The 16,372-nt window shown below is 42.8% G+C and overlaps 1 non-coding gene across 1 annotated transcript; it reads left to right on the top strand.

Moving 5' to 3' along the window:
* Positions 1–5,303: 5,303 nt before the first annotated feature.
* Positions 5,304–5,410, top strand: LOC127783417 (small nucleolar RNA R71). Its single transcript, XR_008019321.1, has one exon. It is a non-coding gene; the product is annotated as a small nucleolar RNA R71 (small nucleolar RNA).
* The last annotated feature ends 10,962 nt before the right edge of the window (positions 5,411–16,372 follow it).

Raw genomic sequence — 16,372 nt, 5'->3', positions numbered from 1 at the left:
GTTGCTACTATGCTGCATATCTCAAATATACAGGTGCAAGGTATATGTACTCTCTCTTAGATTAAATAATCTTTAGCACGGTGGCTTACCCTTATCCCTGATTCCCACGAGACACTGCTTTTCCTTGCTTTGAGTGGTTGAAAGACAGAACAGTAATTAGAGCACCAATCACCCAATCTTTATTCAACTCTTATTCCGGAAGTTTTCAAATGATTTTGCAAAAGAACGCCAAGTTCATCAAATGATTCACTCCGTCTCTCCAAGTGTATCAAAATGAATTCCTCACCAATTGTTGCCTTTTTGATTCCTACTCTAAGGTTTTAATATGTAGAGCTTGGTAGGGATCAAACATGGCATACTTGCATTCACATTTATTACTAAGTCAAAAACTTAGACTAAAGCAGATAACTAAACATACTCAAGATCAAGATCGTGCAAAAAATGTGTGTGGTATATGGTGGAAAAGATATATGAAGAATAAAGAAAATGCTTCTCCTTTATGCTTGCTTTCTTCTCCTAAAAATCCTTCTTTTATTGATTAGGAGAGGGTATGGCTACATCTTTTTTTTTTCAACATTATGCTAATGCTTGATGGAGCATAACTTTATTTATTTCTTTTTTTTTCATAACCATGCCTTTCCCTCCCCCTTTTTTTAGGAGGAGAAAGCACATGAAAGCATGGAGAATTTATTTTGGTGGTAATATGGAAATGGAATGGAATATTGCTTAACTCCCGGTGTAGGAGTTTGGCATGTGCATATATGTAGATGTATGATCTTGATCATAGAGCATGACAAGTATCTACACAAGTCACAAGAGTTTGACAGAGTTCAATGTAATGACAAGTAACCAAAATGCATATGGTTTAATCATGATAGCACATTTTTGGCTCTGGAGGAATTTATATCAAATGAGGAACTTTCAATTTTATTATTTTGAAAAACAAAACATCCGGAATTCAAGTCAAACTAGTATCAGGATCATAGCAACTCATATTTACTATCTCATATCTCGCAACAACCTAGACATAGATCAGCAAGTGCAGCTCATTTACGTCAGGTTCCCGGATAATTGTTGGCTACTTTTATTTGACCATTGAGAGAGCACTTACCAAGAACCCATATATAAGAGATATAAAACAGAGCAACTATTCATCATTTCAACAAAGAGAACTAGCTTGTCTTACCTAGCATGACTCAAACCTATCCTATCTTTTTGGTATTTTCTATTTTGCAAATTTTTATGCTGTTTTCATTTTTATAAGATGCAATTGGAAAGCAAATATGCAATTGGAAAGGGAAATATGAAATGTGATACAAGTTACCTCAGTGGGGGGAAGAGATGTCTCCCCCCCCCAAGCTTGGCTTTCGCTCATGGTCCTTGATAAGGATTAAACCCCTGAAAGCGGAAGTACACTTGAAGGTCCTCGTGTTGTTGCTGCATCATGTTGTTGAAGTTGGCGAACTGCGCATCAGCAGATTGTTGCCATTCTTGTGTTTGAGCTATGTGTTCCGTGAGGTTGTACTGGATCTCTCCCGTCTGCATATCAAGGGTGTCCATTCTCCTAGTGATTTCACCCAAGTCCCAACAAGAGGAACTTGAGCGCCATTCACTTGGAGATAGAGGCACACCACTTGATCTGGAAGGTTGGTTGTCCTCCCCCCCAATGTATGTCATAAGGCGCATGCCATCGGTCCTCACTGGCACTCGCCCAGCCTGAGACTCCGATGCTATGGCGTGGAGCCTGGGTCCATCTAGGTGCATCCCCAGTTGGCTCCCAACCCGCCTTATACATCTGCATGGGTGTTGAGGATGATGAACTCTCTCGTTCATCTCCCTGTATGCTCCACCTGCACGAGATTCTTCTATGATATGCAGGGGAATGGTTATTTCACGGCAGTTGTACAAATGATACCCCGCATTTGGCAACGGGATTTCATTTGTACAACCGAGGAAAAATTAAATCAAAGGTCCATCTACTCCAAGTTTCAGAATATGCCCTTCCACTAGATAAGTCTCATCAATACACGGACGAGCGGCTGAAATAAAAGCAATTTGGTTGCCAACGACCCCTAGCCCTTTTGCTATCTAAGTAACCAGAGAAGTGCACTCAACAAGACCAGAGAACTTTATACTTTCTAACCATTGCCTTATCATACATTTCACAGGAGCAATTTTGATCTTTCTAACCATGGCAATCATGATAATCAATTCATCTCCCCTAATGGGCCTCAGATCACGTCTAGGAAACAAGGTCATAGCAATCCATTTGTGCAAGAGCCTAACTGTAGGATTATGGATATCATTCGTTCTAGGTTTCTTGCAAATTGGAGCACCAAAAATATCTTCCCAAAACCTATTTTTCTCGAACCCAGAAATTCCTTTCTGGAGATCGATTTTACAGGAATCATGAAAACCAAGAAGTGTACTTAAGCATTTCCATGTAAGTGTAAACTCTTCACGAAAACGACGAAAGGAAATTCCATCTTCTATTTCTTTCAAAGTGCACAGAAATTGCAAAGTAAGCAGACGAGAACCAGACTCATCTACCACAGCAAATCTCTGCCAACCAATAGCTTTCCAAATAGTACGAAATTCAGCATCCATACCTATTATTTTTAGCAGCTCCGGTGAGTATTCTCACGTTTGAACATACTCCCGGTCACTCAGCATGTAGTAGGCTTGTCTCTCCCGATCACTGACAAGGTCGAGGTCGGTGTCGTTCAGGAGTCGTCGCGGAGCTTCGGCGTCTTCCATCAAGACATCTGCTGATGAACGAGTACTAGACTCGTCATGATGACTTGATGAAGAGCTGGACCCCTTGAACAGACGAGACAGTCGCCTCCACATTCTGCACAATGGAGCAAGAACGGACTAACTCAGCGGGGGTTAGGAATGACAAGAATTTCACCCGTCGGTTAGTTTCACCAAAGTAACTTGTATATATGCAACTAAGTGTTTGAATTTGAGGGAAACTATCAAAGCTTGAATGAACTTGAGAGCAAACTTTGGAGAGGGAATGAAAATGTGTTGAAATAGGGTGGAATACCCTCTCTCGGCCGGTTGGCTTAAGTAGTGCACCCACAACGGTCAAAACCGACTTGTGGGTCCCATTAGCCGTTGCCTCAAAGAAGGAGGCAGCCGACCATTGGCCTAGCTAGTTTGGCTGAACCAGTGGGTTCGGCCGAACCAACGGTGGGCCCAACCGGTCCCACTTTCAACCGTTGGGTTCCAACGGTCAGTGTGGTCATGGCACAGCGGATTTTCACTGAAAATTTTATTTTGGTTTGCTCTGAAAAATTCATTAGAAGAATTTCCTCAAAATTCAAAAATCCTAAATGCAATTTTGAATTTCAAACATGTGATGATGCAAAAATTCAAATTGTTGAAAGCAAATATGCGGATACATACCAATTTACCTGTTGGCGAAGGTCGCGTCATTTAAAGTCCGACGTGCAAGACTGTACCTCCATCCAGTTCAGTTTGCGGATTTTCTACCCGTCTCCGGAGGTGACGGAGCGGGCGTCTTTGGCTTCTCCCTCCACACCTTCTTTGGTTTTGGTGCGGACGGCGGCTTCTTGTGAGCCGGCTGCTCTAGCTTCTTGGCCAGTATGGGTGATTTTACTGGCATCTTCCAATAATGGTTCCTAGGCATCGTTGTTTCGTTCTCTAGGAAATTCTGCATGAATTTCACCAGGCTGTCCGTTTTGGGTGGCTCCACTTCGACCTCTTGAATATTCTGTGGGTTCGGCCCGTACTTTATTCTGACCATGGAGCATTGTTCCGTCCTCGGTTGAAACTCAAACTTCTATTCCTTCCCGTTGATGTGGAAACGGATACTCCCCGTTCCCACGTCAATGTTGGCTCCCGCGGTGTCAAGGAACGGATGCCCCAGGAAGAGCGGTGTCTCTTTTCCCGTGTCCATGTCCAACACCACAAAATCAACCGGGATGAAGAAATTCTGTTTCTTAACTGGCACATCCTCCGCTATCCCTACCAGGTAAAGGACTGACGAATCAGCCAGTTGAAGGCGCATTGGTGTTGGTGCCAACACCGTGAAGTTGAGCTTGTCGAAGACGTCTGTTGGCATGACGCTGACACTGGCTCCAACGTCGCATAAGGCCTGGTCGAACTATTGTGCCCCGATCGAGCAGGTGATTGTAGGACACCCCGGATCTTTCTTCTTCTCTGGGAGTTTGTGGAGTATTACGTTGCTACATTGTTTCGTCAGCTTGACTACCTCCGTTGTTGGGAGCAGTATCTTGTTGTTGAGTATGTCCTTGAGATAACGGGCGTATATTGGCACTTGCACGACGTCCAATAACTGCACGTTGATGTGGATCTTCTGGATTACTTCAACAAAACGAGCGAATTGCTCGTCGACTAACGGTTTCCAACTCCGTTGAGGGAACGATAGCAACCGTGTGTCGCAGTACTCCTGCGTCACGGTCTTTTCTGGCTGAACCTCCTTGTCAGCCGAGTCACTTGATGGCGCTTCTTTGGTTATCCCATTAGTTTCTATAGGGTTAGGATACGGCGGATCACGAGTGGACTTACTTCCCCTCGTCGTGATCGCCTTGGCATTTTCGATGGAGGAGTCGGGTTGCCCCGGGATCCTCCCAATTTCATTTGCAGGGACTAAGGATGCCAACTAAGCTATCTGGGTTTCTATCATTTTATTAAAGCTCAGCTGATTTTGAAAAGCAGAAGCAAAGCCATCTAACTTTACATTTATGTTTTCTAGGACCTTGTCATTGGCCGCAAGCTTTTTGCTTAGCGCATCGGTGGTTTTAGCTTGTGCAAAAACGAGATCCTTCAAGGAGGGCTAGTTAGAAAAATTACCGTTATTGTTACCTCCTTGATAATGTGGGCGTGGTTGGTTCCACCCCTGACCTCCTTGTGGATGATACCTGTTGTTGTTGTTGCCCATGTACATCGCCTCCCCACGGGTTTCTGGGCAGTCATTCCCAAAATGACCCGTGTTGTCGCATACCTCACATCTGACGTGAGAGTCCAAGGCCTTGATGGTGCCTTGTGGCCGTTTCTCATGGTCGTCCAATCGCTTCATGAGGAGGTCCAGCTTGGCAGCAAGTAACTCCATCTCCTTGACGGTGTGCATGCCTCGCTGACGGGTCTAGAGTCGTTCCTCACTCCAACCCATATTGGAGACCATCTTCTCTATTAGATCAACGGCTCCTTGAACCGTTTTAGAGAAGAACGCTCCTCCAGCTGCCACGTCGAGGTGATCGCGGGACATCGGGGTGAGTCGATTATAAAAGTTCTACAGGATCAGCCAGTCGTCCATCCCATGATGAGGACAGGTGGCTACATACTCCTACAGTCATTCCCATGCTTCCGCAATAGACTCATCCCTTGTCTGCTGGAAACTTGAAATCCTTCCACGAAGGGGATTGGTTTTGTCCATTGGGAAGAATTTCGAGAGGAATGCCGTAGAGCATTTGTCCCAGGTATTGACAGCAGCATGGTTGGCATAAAACCATTGCTTCGCTCTCCCGAGAAGGGAGAATGGAAACAGTCGTAGCCTGACGGCGTCGGGACTGATGCCCTTGATGGTGTACGTGCTACAGATCTCTAGGAACTGTTGCAGATGAGCATTGGCATCCTCATTAGGCTTGCCACAGAACGGGCTAGCCTGCGCCATCGTGATGAGGCTGGACTTCAAGTCGAAATCCACGACCCCTATGATGACCTGCGGCCCAGTGGGCACATTGTCAGCAGAGGGAGCAGCGAACTCGCAGAGAGTCTTGTTAGCCATAGTTTTGAAGGTTGGTGGCGCTGGTACGGCTGGTTTCTCTGTCGGTAGAGTTTTCTGCGGAGCAACGACTTGCGGCCTGACGCTCCGGAAGAAAGCTTCTAGATTTTCTTTGAAGTTTTCCGCCAAGTTGAAACCAGTCATGCACTACCCTGTTTTCACAACAAAAGTGAAAACAACCAAGGTTAGGCTGCAAAGGAAAATGACTATACGGGTTCGACCGAACCGCCATGAAGCCCAATTCATCCCAGCCTTCCACGTGGACGTCCAGGATTGCTCCCTAATGATGGTGGGAGGGCATTTAGGACATTTCTCATAGCTGAACCGTCATATGAAGCCTGTAAATAGAGCTCATCTCCCTCACTCTCACACACACCAAAGCATGAGCTGAATTACCAGAGGCTCTAGTGTACTTCATTGTATATTAGAATAGGGAGAGAGTAAGGTAGAAGGAATCAGTGGAATCCCGGAGTTGTCGGTAATCTCCTCTTACTTTTGTATCTTGTTATTTACTCTGCTTTAATGGAAATATCATTCTGAATAATTAAGATTTGCTTAGTGAGAATTACTTCTTGGTTAGTTCCTAATTAGCTTACAGGATCATTGTTCACTATAGTCCATTTATTTATAGTGATTGTTTTAGTGTTTGATCGGCACTAGTGTAGTTATTAGTTGCATAGACGCGGTGTCTGGGTAATTAATCTCCAGTGGTTGCTGCGTATCCCACAGTACGTTTGAGGTGGATGTAGAGGTGGTGACAGCCCTCAAGAGCACTTAAGTCCTCCCTGTCCGGGTACGTAGTAGAGCGACATCTGCGAACAGCGGGTTGCTAGTGCCTGAAGTATTGCGTTAGGATTAAACTTAAGCTTTCCCTAGACACTGTTTCTCATTAGGAAATCCTCTCTGCCCTCTGCCCATATTAGCTTTGTGTCCTTGGATGAACCTAACAAGGAGATAATCACACACGTTGCCTTGGATTCGATACCCTTGGAATACTCCATAGGGGAAGTGCTACATCGGTATATCCGTGCGCTTGCGGATTCTATCTGTGATCATAAGTAATACCAACCAGCATTTCTAGCGCTGTTTTAACACCTGGCTATGAAATTCGTCTCGAATTAATCAGTATGGTTAGGGAGAAATCTTTCTCTGGTTTAGGCCAGGAAAACCCCTACCATCATCTGCGGGAATTCGAACAGCTTTGCTCGTGCCTTAAGATTCGAGGCATGAAGCAAGAGACTGTTCGGTGGAAATTGTTTCTGTTCTCTCTTCATGAGAGAGCGAAACAATGGTACACATCTACCGTCGGGTGTGTAAATGGTGATTGGGAGAAATTGCGAGACAGGTTCTGCCTCACATTTTTCCCTGTAACCCGTATTACTACTCTTCGTGTAGAAATTCTAAGTTTCCAGCAGATAAATAAGGAATCGATTAGTGCAGCCTGGGCCAGATTCGCTAATTTAGTTCAGTCGGGCCCAACCCTGTCTATACCCGATTACGTACTATTGCAGCATTTTCATACGGGTTTAGAAAGGGAGTCTGCATTCTACCTTGACATAACTACTGGAGGGTCATTCATGCACCCGCCGAAGGTAAGGAAATTCTCGATCACATATCGGAAAATATCTCCTTTGTCAGGCAGTGTATTGAACCCCATCCAGAAGCATTTGTGTCAGGAAGGGAGGAACCTTCTTTTGCCGAGCCTGAACCTGAGCCTTCAACATCTCCGGGTCTGACTAAAGAGTCCTCCCAGAAGCCATCGCCGGGTTCCAAAGAAATTCAAGCTCCGGATTGCGCTCCTAAATTCAGGGATGATCCTCATAGCGATTATGAGAAAACCTCGACGGGCATCCTCCCTGATAATACGCCGATAGAGGAAGTAATGGTGGTTTTGCTTCATGAGTCCCCTGAATCTATTTTAGAACATGATGATCTTCATTTCATTCAAAAAGATTCTGGCGAGACCCTTGAATTGCACTCCAAGGAACCACCATCACAACCTTCTATCGAGCCTGAACCTTGTCCCTTTAGCAATCAAAATGTTGTTCTCGACATTTATCTAGAAACAACCTTGTTCTTGCATGATGCATCTCTTGAGAAGGAGAACCTGCAAGCCATGGACAAGCTTGAGACATCAACTCTAGAGGATTAGAACTCAATAAATGAGCATGAAAGCTTCTCTTTCAAAATCCCCCAGGATTCATGCTCACATAAGAAATCCCCAGAGTCATGTCAGTTTAATGCCACTCCCTTATGCGAGGACCATAACCACTCTTCGGGCCTCATTTCTAACATGATTAGAAATGTGATTGTGGATGCTTTTATTTATCATAAATATTGTAAATCTTGTATGTGTTTGTGGAACTAATTTTGCAGCGAGATGTCTCCATGGTCGAGCTTGTGACCATAAACAAAGCACTGCCGGGAGATACCCTGGATTATCTTGGTAAGTTTTCTTTTGAGTAAAGTGTATGAGCGGTCCTTAAACTTGTAGGGGTGTGTCATCTAGGTCCCTAAACTCTCAAAATGCATATCCAAGTCCCAGAACTTGTCATAGTGTATCATCTAGGTCCCAAATCGCCACAACCCCTTCAGGATCCTACGTGGCGTGATGTGGCATGCCACACGGACATGACGTAGCATTATTTTGACTGACAATTGAGACCCATTTAATTTTTTTTTCCTTTTTCTTTTTTCTTCTCTTTTTATCCCCTTTATTCTCCTTTCTCTATGACCGAGCAGAAGAAAGGACAAAAAAGGAGAATGAGAAGAAAACGGAAAAGAAAAATAAAAATAAAAGAAGAAGAAAAGAAAAGGACACGTCACGTCCATGTGGCTTGCCACATCAGCGCCAAGTAGGATCCTAGAGGGGATGTGTCGATTTGGGACCTAGATAATACACTTTGACAAGTTCTGGGACCTACATATGCATTTTGAGATTTCAGGGACCTATATGACACAACCCTACAAGATTAAGGACCGCCAATGCATTTTACTCTTTTGGTTTCAATAAAAGCAAGAACCAGTTTTTAGGATATTATGCACTTTCGGGTATTCTTGGTCAGTAACCATTTCAGGTTGAGATTAAGAACAAGGGATGTACGATGCGTAAGAACTCGGGAGCTACATTAACTATACATTTTGGTGATCCTTGGGGTTGAAACACACTTTATGAAGACTCCAACATCACACACTTGGTTTTTGAAGTCTTGCGACACAAAAGTCCAAGTGTGGGGGGAGGTCGACGAGCTTGCCTGTCGAGTTCAGGTATGGCTCTAGCAGCTTTCCTTTCCTCTTTTGTAAGCTTTGTACTTTATTAGAATACTCTTGTATATACATTTATGGTATTGAATCACTTTCCGAGTATATGAGTACCTACTTTATATTATGTTCTTGTTATATTGAATGTACGGCTAGCTTATCTGGGAGATGCTTTGGTGCGGGTATAGTGTTTGCTGATGCAATTACTCTATGTCATGACGATGATATTAGAGTAGTATCTGGTAGTTTAGACGTGGTGTCTACATTACGAGATATCATTATTTGGGGTTATATATTACGGATGAGAGGTGGGCCGCTGATGGTGACAGCTCAGTACGGGTATTCCTCCGCGCCTATATATAATCCTAAGTTAATTTCCTGGGGAGGGTATTCCTTCATATTTAGCCCCGGTTGGATGGTCATGACGGGCTGTCGTAAGGAACTCGGCAGTCAGGGGTGGCTTCTCGAAGTACTAGGAGGGCATCGGATAGAGGGTATTAGCTAGTATATCAGTTAACTAGAATGTATGTATACTATGTATATTAAAAGTGTATGAATAGATTTCTTTTCTCTTTTCTTTCCACCTAGCCTAGATTATTTATTATGAGGATAAGTAGAAATGCTTGTGTGTCACTCTACCCTTGGATTATCTTAACCCCTGCTTAGAATATGATTATCACAAGTAATATATAAATTATTAGTTGAGTTATCTCTACATGATCTTCCCACGGGATAAAATAAATACGATACCCTTGGAATACTCTCGGGTGAAATGCTACAATGGTATATCCGTGCGCTTGCGGATGAACTCTGTAGCCATAATATACCAGGAGTATTTCTACGCCATTGCTGGGAACTATATTTCTAGTATAGTCGTTAAGAAATACGAACACTCTACAGCATTGTGCCAACGGAACACGCCTTCAAGGCACAAGGTTATTGCACCAGAGGTGTGTGCATGACCAAACCGCTCGCCTGAGTTGTCATGGTTAAAGTGCTTTCCTCCGCTACATCTGCATCAAGACGGAGGAGAAATCGATAATCAAATGTGACCATGCCACCACTCCAGAGATTTCAACATATACATCATGCTAGCGGTAAGTACACTTAGGTATACAAAATGCAGCAAAAGATTCACCATTTCCTTTACTCATACTTATCTCTAGTTGAGTCTGGCCTGATCATACATGGTTATGCATCCACGGTCCATTTTTGTATGCTATGATTTGGTTGGTCGTCGACATTCATAGGCTTTTTAAATTGAGCATGATGCTTAGGATAAATAGCCTGCTTTAATGAAAGTTGACGTGGTGTCAAGTTTGCTTAAATGAACCGTAGAGCCAGCACTCCCATGGACTTCGGATGTATATCCTTTGTGGACTGACCCTGTAGGAACATTTTCAATTTGGTGGGTGAGTTCTCAAGCACGAGTCACACTGGAGGTAAGTCAAGAGCCAGGAACAAAGCAATTGCCAAAACAGGCAAAGGAGAAACACATCACCTCTCAAGATGCACGGTACGTATATCGCCAAATACTCCTTTGCTATGTTATGTAACTTTACCTCAGCCCTGTATGAGTTCTGTTTAAATGAAAATTTGGTGAAGTTTTTTTTTTGAAAAATAAAAAAAAATTCTTCAAAGAATAAAAGAAACATCTCTAAGGTAAAAAAAATGAAAAGAAAAATTTTGTCTCTCGAGTAAAAAAAATGATAAAATAAAATTATGGCACATTTATGGGATCCACGCTCTTTTCAGAGTTTTGAATCCAATTCCTTTTTAGCGTGGATGTGAACAACTAATCTTGAGGCTATGATAAAATCTTTTCAAATCTTTGTAGTCCCTCGGGTATTTGTTGTCCACTAACCTTTTGCAGGAAGTAAAAAAAGGGACAACTAAGGAGCAGTGTACAATAACTCCAACACACATACCATGCTCCTTGGTTTATGAGAGAGATGCACAGGGAGCCAAGCAAATGCAACACCTTGTTACAGTCAATTCGGTTCAAAGCTTGGTAAGTCCGATCTGGTAAGAATCTCAAACACACAGTTTATCACTGCGTCATATATCCGCCCTGCTAGGATAACCACCATGCTCTTTGTTGCCAAAGAAAAAAATAAAATAAAAATAAAAATAAAAGTGAAATAAACTAAAAGTAAATTTAGGCACTTCATGCGCCTAGATTTACTTAAATAAAATTTGGCTCACTAGTACTTTAAACCGGTGGAAGCCCATTTTGCTTTCGATGTTTTTGAATAAAGACAAGGTACAAAACAAGTGTGGGGGAGTCTTTTTGGAACTCCTGACGCGCAACAGCATCAACTCAACGTGACAATGTGATAAACACCAACCCACGGCCACGCACAAAATTCAGTAGACAGAACCAAGTCCTAGCTGGGTTGGCCGAACCAAGTGTTCACTCTACCCTTGCCTGGCTCGGCTCTATCACCCTTCTGTCGTGTGGTCAGGTTTGCGCGTCTCCTCCCTTATCCTCCCTTGTTTGTGAGTTAAACTTTGGCAGAAAATTTAATACAAATTTAGTTTGGCTCCAAATGAAAATTGAAAACATTAACTCTCAACAAATAGAATTTTCCTATGATTGATCATGTATACTTTTTATTTCTTTGCTAACACTTGTCACTTGTGAACAAACATCTATCATAGGGAACATTGCTAATCTAAGTAATTGATATATGTGATATGGTTATGATGAAAGAAATTCCTGTCCAACTGTCATGATTCTTGGGATTTTGTCTTTGCAAAAATTTAAAAAAATTCTTTTAGAGCAATACTCCTCAATGACTATATTATTACCTACCATGGCCATATATGATTATCATTGTAAAAACGTTGTATATGTATAGACTGCTTGACATTACATTGAGCTTTGTCAAATTATTGTGACCCGTGTGAGATGTTTTTCATACTTTCATGATCAAGATTACACGCACACTCCACATACACACACTATGCTAAACTTCTACACTAGAAGCTAGCATCCCTCATCCCTCATTTATTTTATTCATTATCCATAAAATAAATACTCCATGTCATTTATGCCTTTTCCTCCAAAAATTCTTTCAAAGAAAAAAAACAGAGATAGAGAGAGGCATGGCTATGCAAAAGAAGGAAAAAAAAGTCTTGCTCATACAAGTATGGAGCATTGATAAAAAAAAGAAAAAAAAAGGAACAACAAAAAATCTTGCTCATATAAAGTATGGGGCATGATGAAAAAAAAAGGAAAGAAAAGAGATAGCCATGCACTCTGTCAAATTTCCAAAGAGAGAAAGTTGGAGGAGGAGGTATATCAAAGGAGTTGTTATCTTCTATTTTCCTTTTTCCATCTACAAATTTACTTTACACATACACATACATACCCATACACATATCACACACATGCACATTCTTGATCAGAGAGTATGACTCGCTATCTCCTTGGGTCCGGTATTTTGGCTTTGCAATATATGTGATGCAGGTATGCCCCGATTGATCCCTACCGAGCTCCACCTATACAACCTTTTAGAATAGGGACAATTCGGTAAACATGCCTTGGTAAGGATCCACAAATAAAACCACATGAGTGATCTGAGAGAAGGTCATTTGAGGAGTATAGCTACTTTGCGAAAATATATAAAAACCCCAAGAAATTGACAGGAGTAATAAGAAGGAGTTGAGTCACGACCGTTCCATTCATCAATTACCCGGGATAGTAAGTTAGACACTTCAAAAGTTCACAGGTACAGGTATGGCTTAGAATAATTTGTATACTTGTATTATATCTTAGGAAATTTTATTCCACATTAATCCTTCACCTTTACTTGGGATGAGTAAAGAGCTAAGTGTGGGGGGTTTTGTTGACGGCTGTTAAATAAAAAATTTACGCTGTCAAGACCTGCATAAAACCATAAATGCAAAACATCAACCATAGTGGCAGGATTTATTTCTAATGATTTCCACTAGTGTTGGTGTATATTTGTATGCAGGTGACAAACTACTAAAGTTGAGAGGAAATAAACATATAGGGAGGGGAATTATACTTCCCGCTGGAGTCCATGGAGTGATGAGCCCACAAACTATATTAAATCATTATTTATTGGGCCAATGCTGGAAGAATAATAAAGTAGGGCCCAAATGTCAGCAGATAGAAGAAGGCCGGAGGCGGTTGGGCCAGCCCATGGTTCGGCCGAACCTATGGGTTCGACCGAACCGCCGTGAAGCCCAATTCATCCCAGCCTTCCACGTGGACGTCCAGGATTGGTCCCTAATGACGGTGGGAGGGTATTTAGGACATTTCCCATAGCTGAACCGTCATATGAAGCCTATAAATAGAGCTCATCTCCCTCACTCTCACACACACCAAAGCATGAGCTGAATTACAAGAGACTCTAGTGTACTTCATTGTATATTAGAATCGGGAGAGAGTAAGGTAGAAGGAATCGGAGGAGTCCCAGAGTTGTCGGTAATCTCCTCTTACTTTTGTATCTTGTTATTTACTCTGCTTTAATGGAAATATCATTCCGAATAATTAAGATTTGCTTAGTGAGAATTACTTCTTGGTTAGTTCCTAATTAGCTTACAGGATCATTGTTCACTATAGTCCATTTATTTATAGTGATTGTTTTAGTGTTTGATCGGCACTAGTGTAGTTATTAATTGCATAGACGCAGTGTCTCGGTAATTAATCTCCAGTGGTTGCTGCGTATCCTATAGTACGTTTGAGGTGGATGTAGAGGTGGTGACAGCCCTCAAGAGCACTTAAGTCCTCCCTGTCCGGGTACGTAGTAGAGCAACATCTGCGAACAGCGGGTTGCCAGTGCCTGAAGTATTGCGTTAGGATTAAACTTAAGCTTTCCGTAGACACTGTTTCTCATTAGGAAATCCTCTCTGCCCTCTGCCCATATTAGCTTTGTGTCCTTGGATGAACCTAACAAGGAGATAATCACACACGTTGCCTTGGATTCGATACCCTTAAAATACTCCGTAGGGGAAGTGCTACATCGGTATATCCGTGCGCTTGCAGTTTCTATCTGTGATCGTAAGAAATACCAACATACCCCCTATCTGATGCCCTCCTGGTACTTCGACAAGCCACCCCTGACTGCCGAGTTCCTTACGACATCCCGTCATGACTATACAACCGGGGCTAAATGCGGAGGAATACCCTCCCCAGAGAATTAACTTAGGATTATATACTGGCGCGGAGGAATACCCGTACTGAGCTGTCACCATCAGCGGCCCACCTCTCATCCGCAATATATAACCCCAAATAATGATATCCTGTAATGTAGACACCACATCTAAACTACCAGATACTACTCTAATATCATCGTCATGAGATAGAGTAATTGCATAGGAAACATTATACCCGCACCAAAGCATCTCCCAGATAAGCTAGCCGTATATTCGGTATAACATGAACATAATGTAAAGTAGGTACTCATATACTCTGAAAGTATTTCAATACCATAAATATATTTAGAAGAGTATTCTAGTAAACGTACAAATCTTACAAAAGAGAAGAGAAAAGCTACTAGAGCCATACCCGAGCTCTTCCGAAGACTTCCGGACTCCTGATTTCTACTCTATTCCTATTCCACCAGCTAGATACTACTAGACTAAACTTGAGAGAAATGAGAGAGGTATTGCTTGAGGTGTGTGAGTGAAGTGAGAAGGTGAAGTCCTTATATAGAGGTAGTTATGACGGTTGTGGAAGGGGAATTGTCCGTAGTGCCCTCCAACCGTCATTGGGATGCAATCCTGGACGTCCACGCCGAACCCTGCATCCAACGGAGTCAGGATGTGTTCGGCCAAACCGCCAGGTTCGCCTGAACCATGGGCTGGGCCTTCCCGGCCCATCTTCGGCTGGCAGCCTCCTCTATTGGTTCACATTGTAGACGTGAATTTTGGCCCAATTCATCGTGTCAATTCTGAGTTCTTGGCCCATTCATACATAAGTCTGGTTCTCGACATCGTCCGATTGATTTATCGTATGAGTTGATGTCGATTCTCCTCCACTTTATTGTCATTCTTTGCAAAAGGTTAGTATACCTAATACTAGTGGAATATTATTATTCTAACAGATATATGCATTGCAAGCATCACTAGTTCTCCTCAATTTTAGTAATATTGATGGTCGAAACTGATCGATAACGACAATCAACATAAATCATTGTTTTTAATTACTTGCACTTGTTTTTCAACCGAACTCATCCATGAATCATCTCCCGACATCCCAAATCATCCACAATCTCAAATCATTCACAACAACAAAATCATCATCCACAATCTCAAATAAACCACAACAACATATATAGTCAACAAAAAAATCATCCACAAATTAAGAGGGAAAAAGGAAAAAAAAACATCCGGCATGCGCCTGGCGGCCGCTGCGGCCCCTCTGCATCCGCGCCACTGCCTGCCACTCGGCGGTCGCCAGGCCCATCCGTGCCGGCCGCCGCCCGCGGCACCTCCCTCAACCACTCGCTCGCCTACCGCAAGAAGAAGAACGCGACTTAGTAGCTGGGATAAGGATAAGAAAATAGAGAGGAAAGGGAGAGGATTAGAAAAGAGAGGAGGATGAGAAGGGAAGAGTGGTTGCTAGAGGATAAGTGCGAGGGATTATATAGTATGGCCAATTTTCAATCCCGGTTTGGTGTTTCCAACCGGGAATAAAAAAAGTAGAGGGGCGGTCACTTTTTCAAACGGGATTAATGTCGCGCCCGGAAAAATACCTTTTCCAGAACACTAGTGTATTAATCCCCATCCCATGAAAAGCCGAGGTACACCACATAAACATGATACAAAAGGCACATCTTTATTATATCGATAATATTTACATTGTTACAAAGGCACTTCAGGCCTGACAAACAAAAATAAACAGCAACGGACTAGCGAGCCTACGGCTCTATCTTCACAGGCGCTCAACTGGGGTATAAGCCAGGACTCCACCTAGGACTTCTTCTCCAAAGCTTCTCTTACTGAAGGGGGGGAAAGATAGAGCAAGAATAAGTACAACCACCATACTCAGCAAGCCACATCGGCAGATGCATGATTAATGCAAGGGGGTACAACGGGATATTAATAGGGGTTAGGTTTTGCAGTAAACAGCAATTAAAAGACACTTAGTTGCCCAAAGCTATTTTACAAGCACGACCCTAGGGCTACACAATATTATTAATCAAGGCCGTGAACCCACACGACCCTGTCTTAACCCAAGGCCTACGATGATTCACACTGAACTGGCAACCAGACCCAGGTCCCAGCTCGTCCCAAGCCAACCCAGGCCAACCATTCCACATTTTAGTTGTTAAGCAAGTTTTAAGAATTAAACCACTAACTTGG

The sequence above is a fragment of the Oryza glaberrima genome, chromosome 8 (assembly GCF_000147395.1).
Source record: "Oryza glaberrima chromosome 8, OglaRS2, whole genome shotgun sequence".
Classification (NCBI taxonomy): domain Eukaryota; kingdom Viridiplantae; phylum Streptophyta; class Magnoliopsida; order Poales; family Poaceae; genus Oryza; species Oryza glaberrima.
This window is presented reverse-complemented; position numbering and strand designations above follow the sequence as displayed.